The sequence below is a fragment of the Sphaeramia orbicularis genome, chromosome 21, assembly GCF_902148855.1.
Source record: "Sphaeramia orbicularis chromosome 21, fSphaOr1.1, whole genome shotgun sequence".
Lineage (NCBI taxonomy): Eukaryota > Metazoa > Chordata > Actinopteri > Kurtiformes > Apogonidae > Sphaeramia > Sphaeramia orbicularis.
The window spans coordinates 41,945,736-41,956,133 of NC_043977.1; positions in this window are offsets into that span (position 1 = coordinate 41,945,736).

Below are 10,398 nucleotides of genomic sequence, written 5' to 3' on the forward strand. Positions count from 1 at the left end.
TTTAAATACATGTCTCTTTGCTTCAAAAATTAAACGCATGGAGTCCAGCTGAGTGGACATTTTAGTAACTCCACGAAAAATAGGTTCATAAAAAAAATTCATTTGCATTGTTTTTTTCATGCCTAAAGAGAAATAAAAAAAAAAATATTTAAAAAAAATTATAAAATAAATGAAAAATAAAAAAATATTGACAAAGGTTCTCATAATTCACACATGAAAGGGTTAATAACAGAGAGAAATTTGTTAAAATTGTACTTACTTCTCTCAAGACATTTCAGGTTGTTCAGGTGTTTTGTTTTGTTTTTTTTCAAAATTATACTTTGTTTTAGTGTAAATACATGAAAATATTTACATTTAAAAAGAGAAAAGTTTAGAGTTGTCATTTACAGCGGGGCAAAAAAGTATTTAGTCAGCCACTGATTTTGCAAGTTCTCCTACATCTGTGAGAGCCAGAAATCTTGCTTGTTTGTGGGTGACCAAATACTTATTTTCCACCATAATTTACAAATAAATTCTTTAAAAATCCTACAATGTGATTTCCTGGATTTTTTTTTTCTCATTTTGTCTCTCATAGTTGAAGTGTACCTCTGATGAAAATTACAGACCTCTCTCATCTTTCCAAGTAGGAGAACTTGCAAAATCAGTGGCTGACTAAATACTTTTTTGCCCCACTGTATATGTTATTATGATAGTATTTTACTGGTCCTGCCCACTTGAGCTTGTATTGGTCTAAATGCGGAACCTAAACTAAAAGGATTGTTAATATCTTAGTGTAATTTTTGCATTTCTCAAATTTATCCCAAGGGCCGGACTGGACCCTTTGGCGGGCCGGATTTGGCCCCCGGGCCGCATGTTTGACTCATGTGTCCTACAGAGATGAAACAGTCAACTCAACGACAAGCAAAAGACTTTTTTTCCCAAGCATGTATTTATTATTCATTGATAGAACATACAAAAAATAGAATATAACAAGAATATACAAAACATCAGACATTCTAAGCCATAATAACCATAAACTAATAATAAGAGGAACTAAAAACTACAAGAATAAATGAAATCAAACATATTTAAGTAAATAATAAATAAATAAAAGACAGTAAAAATGAAGATCCAACAATAAGTAAAGGTACAGTTAGAAAAGGAAAGGGAAAAAAAATGCTTTCCATGCTTTGCTGAGGAATTTTATATAGAAGTTCATGTGCTTTGTGGTGTGTTTTTTTTTTTGTTTGTTTGTTTTTTGTTTGTTTTGTTTTGTTGTATATGTGTTTTGTATATATTCTGTTCTGCATAAAAACAACAATTCCTATTCTTTAGATATTTTCTTTGGCACTACTGCTGTAAAAAAAGAACTCAATATAAAATAACTGGGAAAAAAAGGAAAGGAAAGGGGAAAAAAATACCTTCCATGCTTTGCAGAGGAATTTTATATATAAGTTCATGTGCTTTGTGATGTTTTGTTGTTGTTGTTGTTGTTTTGTTTTGTTTGTTTGTTTGTTTGTTATGTTTTGTTGTATGTGTGTTTTGTATATGTTCTGTTCTGTATTAAAACAATTCCTATTTTTTAGATATTTTCTTTGGCATTACTGCTGTAAAAAAAAAAACTCAATAAAAAAATAACTAGGGAAAAAAAGAAAAGGAAAGAAAAAAATACTTTCCATGCTTTGCTGAGGAATTTTATATATTAGTTCATGTGCGGGCTCAAGGGATCTAGGAATGGAATGATAATGTCTCTGACTGACTTTAATCTGAATGATACAAGGTACACCTCCATCTTTTGGAAATATTGGCACAAATAGCTATATGTATTTTAATTGCTGACCATTGACTGACATCGTATATCTGTGACTTTTATCTCTGTGGCTTGTGTGTGTGGGTGTGTGTGTGTATTGTCTACTTTTGGACTTCGAGTCTGCAAAAAAAATAAAAATAATAGGCCTGTTACAATATGGAAGTGGCAGACCAATTTACTTAAGGTGATTGTAGTAAAACTGAAGTGCTAATAAACATTTTTTATTAAATTTGATATGTTTTAGAGACTTAAAATAGATTTTCAATTCTATTAAAATAATTGGAATGATGGGGATACTTTGGATATCTTAGATTTATGAATATAAAATTTACCCAGAAGAATGAAGAGGTTGACTCTGTTAAAATAATTGTTATGAGAAAAGGAGCCAAAAATAATAATTTTCTGATCAAACTGATGCTTAACTGTAGTTTCGATAAAAAGAAAATGTTCCAAATTTTTCCAAAAAGTAATACAAAACTGACATTTACAAAATAAGTGGATGATAATTTCACTATCACTTTTTTTTTTTTAAATTTTGAATATTAAAAAAAAACAAGAACAAGGAAAAAAACATGAAGAAAAAAAGTAAAAAAAAAAAAAAAAAAAAAAAAAAAAAAAAGAAGAAGAAGAAGACTTTTGCTTGTAAATAATTCAACATATTATTAAAGTACTGATGTATTATTAGCAAAATGTACTCAGGTGTCCAAAACAAGTGTCAAACTCGTTTTAATTCCGAGACCCAATACAGCCAAATGTGATCTCAAGTAAAATAACAGCATAATAATCTATAAATTAGAGCTGCAGCTATTGCTTATTTTTGTAATCAATTATTTCCTTTCATTCGATTTGATCAAAGAATTCTTTGAATAAGGAAAAAAAAAGTAAAATATGGAAAAGACATGTCTGAAATGACAAACAGCTTGGATAGTTTGTTGGTCAGCTCCTGTTGTGTTTAATCCAGGGGTGTTAAACTCATTTTAGTTTAGGGGCCACGTACAGAACGATATGATCTACAGTGGGTCACACCAGTAAAAGAATAACATAATAATCCATAAATAATGTCAAATCCAAACTTTTTCAAACTATAAATTAGAGCTGCAGCCATGGATTATTTTTGTAATCGACTATTTTCTTTAATTCGATTTGATTAAACAGTTCTTTGAATAGGGGAATGACAAACAACTTGTCCTTTATTCCAGAACCAACTGAAACAACATCTACAAAAAAGTATGAAATTAAAAGCTTACATAAAATATCTATATAAAAATAACAATAACAATGGTATAAAAGTATGTAAAAAAAAAATCTACAGCTATAGAAACAACAACAAACAAATCAAATGACATCGACCGATGATATGTGCGCTGCAGTATTTAACAAACGTGTTTCCAACTTACTAACTTAAGATGGAACTAATACACAACTGTGTGTTGATCCTGGCGTCATGTGTGTCACAATAAGCGACCGTGTGAAACATAACTGTAGAACCAGTTTTTACTGGTAGCAAAATTAAGAAAACAAAATTTTGATTCAGGAAAATTGTAATCAAATAATTTTTAAAAAATAAATTCAAGTCAATTAATCAATTAATCATTTCAGCTAACCTATAAATAATGTCAACTCCATTTTTTTCTCTCTTTTTTTAGTGTCAAAAAGTCAAATTACATTATGAAAATGTCTACATCAACAAGGTATCCCTTTACAAAAAAATTTAAAATTGAAAAATAAAGTGCAATTTCAACAATATTATGCCTCAACTTATCATTTATGCATGTGCGTTCAGGATCTCACTGGATCTACAAAGGCACAAAATATTTAGTGAATTTGGAGTTGCCGTTATTTTTAAGTTTTTATGATGGTTTTTAATCGGTCCAGCTCCCTTGAGGGTCCCTGATTTTGATATTCTTACAAGTTAATGTCTTCAGTGTAATTTTTGCACATTTTATTCATTTTTTTTTTCTTTTCTTTTTCTTTTATTTTTTTGCACAAATTCATCCCTGCAAGCCAGATTGGAAACTTGGAGACATATTCTTTTTTCATACAACCACTTCCCTTAAAGCCTGTTTTTACTTTCTCTTCCTGCGCCGAATGCACACCAAACATGACGATAATTTTGCAGAAAATGATGATTTTATTGTGTAGCATTTGCTGTGAATCTGCACTTTATTTTGCTCTGTACTGTCCTGTTGTTCCAAAATGCTAATTTCCCCTTTATGGGACAAAAGTCAGTATCTTATCTTATCTTATCTTATCTTATCTTATCTTATCTTATCTTATCTTATCTTATCTTATATTACTTTATATTATATTATATTATATTATTTTATATTATATTATATTATATTATATTATATTATATTATATTATATTATATTATATTATATTTTCTTTAATCTCTGAAGTGGAAAGTTATCCTTCAGAAAATTATCTTACTCTATTATTCTGTTTTTATCACATGTAGGAGCATCGCAATGTTGTGGGTCATGAATGTGTTTTTTTTTTTAATAATTGTTATTTTATTTATATTAATGGTCATATTTGAACATTTTCCCAGCATACTAATGTGACCCTTTTACTATCTATAGTTATGTTTTGTGTTTTCTTCTATTTTGTTGCTTATTCATCATTGTGGTTTTTTTTCCTTCTCATGAATCACTTAGTGACCCAGCTCTGTGACATGTTTGACACTAAACAAACAAATGAAATTCACTATAAGCAGAAACCCAGAACAAAAAGATCACATGATCAGTAGAATGAGTGGAAATAGTAACATAATAATAAAAGTGTTGACAGGTACAAAACAGCAGTCAACGGCTGTGTAGAAGTTAGGGACCATCTGACAATTTCAACACCCATAAAGACATAATTCCACAAACTCATACAACTTTCCCCCTGTGAATCAAAGAATCAGTAACTGTGTAATGTCGCCAGATTCTCTGACATTTCCACAAACAAATATAGGTTCAGTGAGGTTAAGAATTACCTCTGAATTACAAAATGTTGCAAATATTAACAGATAACCCCTATTATACTTCGAACAGACAGATGGCATTGCTGTTCAGTGACACAGAACCACTTAAATCCAAATGAACGAGGTAAAAACAACAAAACCATTATTTCCCCAAAGCAAACAGAACAAAATCCTACAAATGAACACAAACGCAAATAAATGCAAATTAACACAGCATGCAAATACATGTTAGTAGATTAGAAATTTGCAGATCAAAAATAAAACTCAAAACAGGGCAGTGATAAGTCTTTGCTTCCAAGGTCATATCTCTGTAACTCATATCTCCTCGCTTAACCCATAAAGACCCAGTGCTACTTTTGTGACAGTTCCCAAATAATTTTTTTTCTCTATATCTAACATTTCCCAAGTGCTTTAACACCATTTATGATAAAATAATTCTGTGTATTTTGCATTTTTTCCTGTGAAAATCAGGTATTTTCCAATAATTAATGTATTAATCATATAGATCAGTGGTTCCCGAACTTTTCTGGCTCAAGATCCCATTTTAACATCACAAATTTCTGGTGACCCCAGACATTCAAAACAGAGACTTTTTTTTTGCTAAAATTAATTTGTTTTTGATCATGTAATAGTTTGCTATACTATGTTGCAAATAAACATTAATTTTAGATGACATTTAGTCTATATAATGTATATTATTATGGACGGAGGCAGAAAAGCCAGGTGTAGATTACTGCACAAAGTGAGAATTTTATTTTCCTTGGTCAGGATATGTACAGTCAGTCCAGCTTGGATTTACAAGGCTGACAATTAATACTGAACAAACAATAACTCAAACTATGAATTATGAAAGAGCTGCAGCATCTGAAACTGACCGCAATGAACATTTGAAAGATAAACAGTACCACAGTGCTTCAGTTTCAGCTTCACAGTTTGTCATGTCTTTTACGGATTGTGATTGTCTCTCACAACTCACCATATATTTTTTTATTAGTAAGTTTTAGTTAGTTTTTTTTTTTTAATCTTTTTATGAATTACTAGAAATTTCAGGCGACCCCATTTGAATTCCAGGCGACCCCACGTGGGGTCCTGACCCCAAGGCTGAAAAACACTGATATAGATGTTCATAAAAGCTCAGCTCAAAGTTGATGGTTATTTTATCAAAAACAGAGAAAACTGAGTAAAAAGTGACTTTTCAGTAAAATCTATCATTAAATGAGCATACACCAATTGTCTCCATCCACTGTCACTGATCCAACTCCATGGGTTTTACTGGTGAATCAATGTTGTAGAAGATGACGATGTCTCCACGGTAACCACGCAGCCTCTGAATGTCCAAATGGGTCTGATCTGATGACCTGATCTGATGAATCTGATGACCATGAAAAGATGACAAACTGCCTTTTATCTGAATTATTTACATGTGTGGATAGGATTAGTGGATCAACAGTTTTTGAACATTTTAGATCAGTAGATGTTTGGATGTTTGGTTCTGACTGGTTGGATTATTTGATACTAAATTCATTGGAGACAAAGTTTATGTAAAATTTCTCCAATGTCATTAATTACCAGGCTTATTTTTGGTTTCTTTAAAGTTTCTTCACACACAGATATTTCCTGTACTCATGAAAGAAGTGTGTGACACCTCAGGGTGTGGCAGAGCTTGTAAAGCGATCACACTGTCTTGAATGCAAAGGTACACGTCAGCACAGTTGTGTCCTCTTTCATAGTCTGAACCTCTAAATATTCTCACTCTTTGTGTCCCCTCTGAACAAAAACAGAGAAAACTGAATAAAAAGTGACTTTTCCAGTAAAATATGTCATTAAATGAGCATAAACAAAGTGTCTCCATCCACTGTCATTGATCCAACTCCTTGGGTTTTACTGATGAATCAATGTTGTAGAAGCTGGCGATGTCTCCACAGTAACCACGCAGCCTCTGATCATTCAAATGGATCGTATTTGATGACCATGAAAAGATGACAAACTGCATTTTACACCAATTATTTACATATATTGATAGAATTAATGGATTTGAAGTTATTAAATATTTTAGATCGGTAGATGGTTTTGGTCTGTGGTGGATGTTTGGGTCTTTATGGGTTAAAGAGATTAAAAGGGAACATCAGAGTGCATGATGACCTCACTGAGTTTTACATGCAATAAAAAATAAGTCCAAAGTTAACATTTAAGAGATCTAGTAATTAAGGTATGTGGTAATGAAGCAAAGGTCAGATGTATTAGCATTAAAAATGCAGCAGCTCAGTTCATACTCAGCCACACAGCCTGTGTGTGTTAAATCAACTCCCCAAAGTCACCCTGGTGGAAAATGAGGAACGCTATCCTTAACCCATAAAGACCCAAACAGCCACTGGTGACCAAAGCCATCTACTGATCAAATATGTGTAACACCTGTTGATCCACTGATCCTATCAATGCATGTGAATAACTGGTGTAAAATACAGTTTGTGGACGCTTATGCACCATCTCATACACTGCAACTACTGGAACTTTGCTGTTCTTGATAACCTGATCTGCACTAACATGTTTTAGTGTAAATCAATTAATTATTTTCTTAATCAAATTTTTTTTTTTTCAAGTTTTCTCCATGAAGTAGGTAATAACTAGTATTAGAGTATGATAAAATGTGAGAAAACAGAATAGCTGCATGAAAAATGTTTTTATTTCATAGTTTTTAAACAGTATATCACTTTTTGATAATGGGTTTTAACCCTTTCATGCATGAATCATGAGAACCTTAGTCAAGATTTGTTTCCTGATTGTTTTTTATCCCTCTTTGGGCATGAAAATAACAATGTAATTGGAATTTTTTTTAAACAAGCCTATTTTTCATGGCACTACAAAAACCATGTGTTTAATTTTTGAAGCAAAGAAACATGTATTTAATACCCATTATCAGAAAGTGATATACTGTATGAAAACTATAAAATAAACATTTTCAATGTAGCTAATCTGATGTTTTCTCATATTTTAACATACTCTAATACTAGTTGTTACTTCATGGAGATAAAAAAAAACAAACAAACCTGTTAATTACAGTCTTATAATAATTTGCAACTGATTTACACTAAAACACGTTACTACAGATCAGATTTATCAAGAACAGCAAAGTTATAGTGATAGTATGAATGTCAGTGTATGGGAGAAGGCATGAGCGTCCACTGTGTTCGCTGTTATGCAACTAAAACAACAAAACCTGTGAATATACAAGAGAACAGCTGTAGAATAGATGTCCACTGGAGTGACCACTATGCATGAAAGGGTTAAATACATGTTTCTTTGCTTCACATATTAAACACATGGTGTTCAGCTGAGTGGACATTTTTGTAACTCCATTAAAAAAAAAAAAAAGGTTCATTAAAATATTTTCATTCCATTGGGGTTTTTTTTCATGCTGAAAGAGGAATAAAATCTCGACTAAGGTTCTCAAAACTCATGCATGAAAGGGTTGAATATTCAGTGGAAGGACCTAAACTATCTGCTCAGTTATGTCCAGGTGGGGACTTTATTTGGACTGGATGTGTACATGGGATTAAATCCAAAAACACAACAACAAAAAACCTCATCTTGTCTCTTCTTCTGAGCTGAACTGCTGGCCTGTATGATGTAACAGTTTCCACTCTTCCTCTCCTGTCAGATTTGTCTAACATTTGTTTCAGCAGATCTTCAGACGTTCTGCTGTTCCATTGTTCTTCCACTCCTGTATTGGATTATGGAACATTGCCGTTTCCTCATCGCTCCAAAATTGCAGACACACATCATTGTTTACCAAATCTCTTTCCACTGCGCTTATTCATGTTTTCCTTTTTGCAGTATTTCAAGGGGTTTTCAGATTTGTGTTGTTTCCATAGTAATTTTTTTTCTGCACAAATGGAAAATGTGAATAATGAGCTGGATGAGAACAGATGTTATTGTTCCAAGAACCAGTGCCTCTAGTAAGTTTGATTTTATCAATAATGTTTTGAAAGAGGATGATTTGATATAAATAGTTTAGACTGACTGGACAGTCCATTTTTCTGAGGTTTTTGAGACATAGATAGTTCCCACAGGACTGCACTGATACAAACACAGGATCATTTATAGAATATAATACATTGCTGCAGATGTAACTGCCAACAGTATTTGAAATTCCTCAAATGAACTCATCCTTATCCCTTAAAGACCCACGACTATTTTTATCACAACTTCCAAATGATGTTTGTGTCTTTCCCAAGTAATTTATCACCATTTATTGTGATATCATCCTCTGCATTTTGCATTTTTCAGTGAAATTCAGGTATTTTCCTGTATTTAATTTACATATTACACAGATGTTCATTAAACCTCATAGTAAATTCAAAAGTTATCAAACCAAATCAGAAAAAATGGGGGAAAAAATGACTTTTTTAAAAAGCAAAATATATCATTTGCTACTCATAATAGTATCCTATATGTTCCATTTCTTCAGTGAAAATCAGGTGTTTTCCTAAATTTAATTCACTGATCATGTATATGTTCATAAAAACTGTGATTGAAGTTGAGAGTTATTACATCAGAAACAGAGAAAACTGAAGTAAATGTGACTTTTTCAGGAAATCTATCATTAACTGAACATAAACAAAGTGTCTTCATCCACTGTCACTGATCCAACTCCATGGGTTTTACTGGTGAATCGATGTAGAAGATGACAGTGTTTCCACGTTCACAACAGAGCCTCTGAACCTTCAAATGGGTCATATCTGAGGACCATGAAAAGATGACAAACTGTATTTCATCTGAATTATCCACATGTATTGATAGGATTAGTGGATCAGCAGGTACTAAACATGCTAGATCAGTAGACTCTTTTGGTTGGTGGTGGATGTTTGGGTCTGTATGGGTTAAATATGTTCTGCAGTAAAATGCAACATACACAAAAACGCAGCATAACACCAATCTGAAACTTGCATACATTTACATTTTTATTTACAAAACCGGCCTGCCGAAGGTTCCAATCTGGCCTGCAGGATGAATTTGTGCAAAAATTACACTGAAGATATTAACAGTCAAGGATGTCCAACTCATTTTAGTTCAGGGGCCAGAAACAGACCAAGTGAGATGTCAAGTAAAACAAGAAAAGCACTCAGAGAGCACAGACCTCCGCCAAGTCAGATCTGCCTCTCATGCATGTGTGTTTGTTTGTTTATTTGTTAGCAAGATAACTCAAAAAGTTATGGACCTAGGCGGGGGGGAGGGGGGATCACCACCAAAATTTTATCATTTCTTCCTTGTGCCAGTATGAACATTTCCTGAAAATTTCATGCAAATTCGTCCATAACTTTTTGAGTTATCTTGCTAACAAACAAACAAACAAACAAACACGTACGCACGCATGCAAACACACAAAGCAAAGTGGTCACAATACCTCCTGGCAGAGGTAATAATAGCATAATAACCTATAAATTCTCTAAATTTTATTCTTGGATTAATGTGAAAAAAATAATATTACATTATGCCTATAAATAATGACACCTCCAAATGTTTCTTTTTGTTTTAGTACAAAAAAATAACATTAAATCATGAAAATATTAACATTAACAAACTATCCTTTAACAATAAAATGTGAACAACCTGAACAAATATGAACAACCTGAAATGT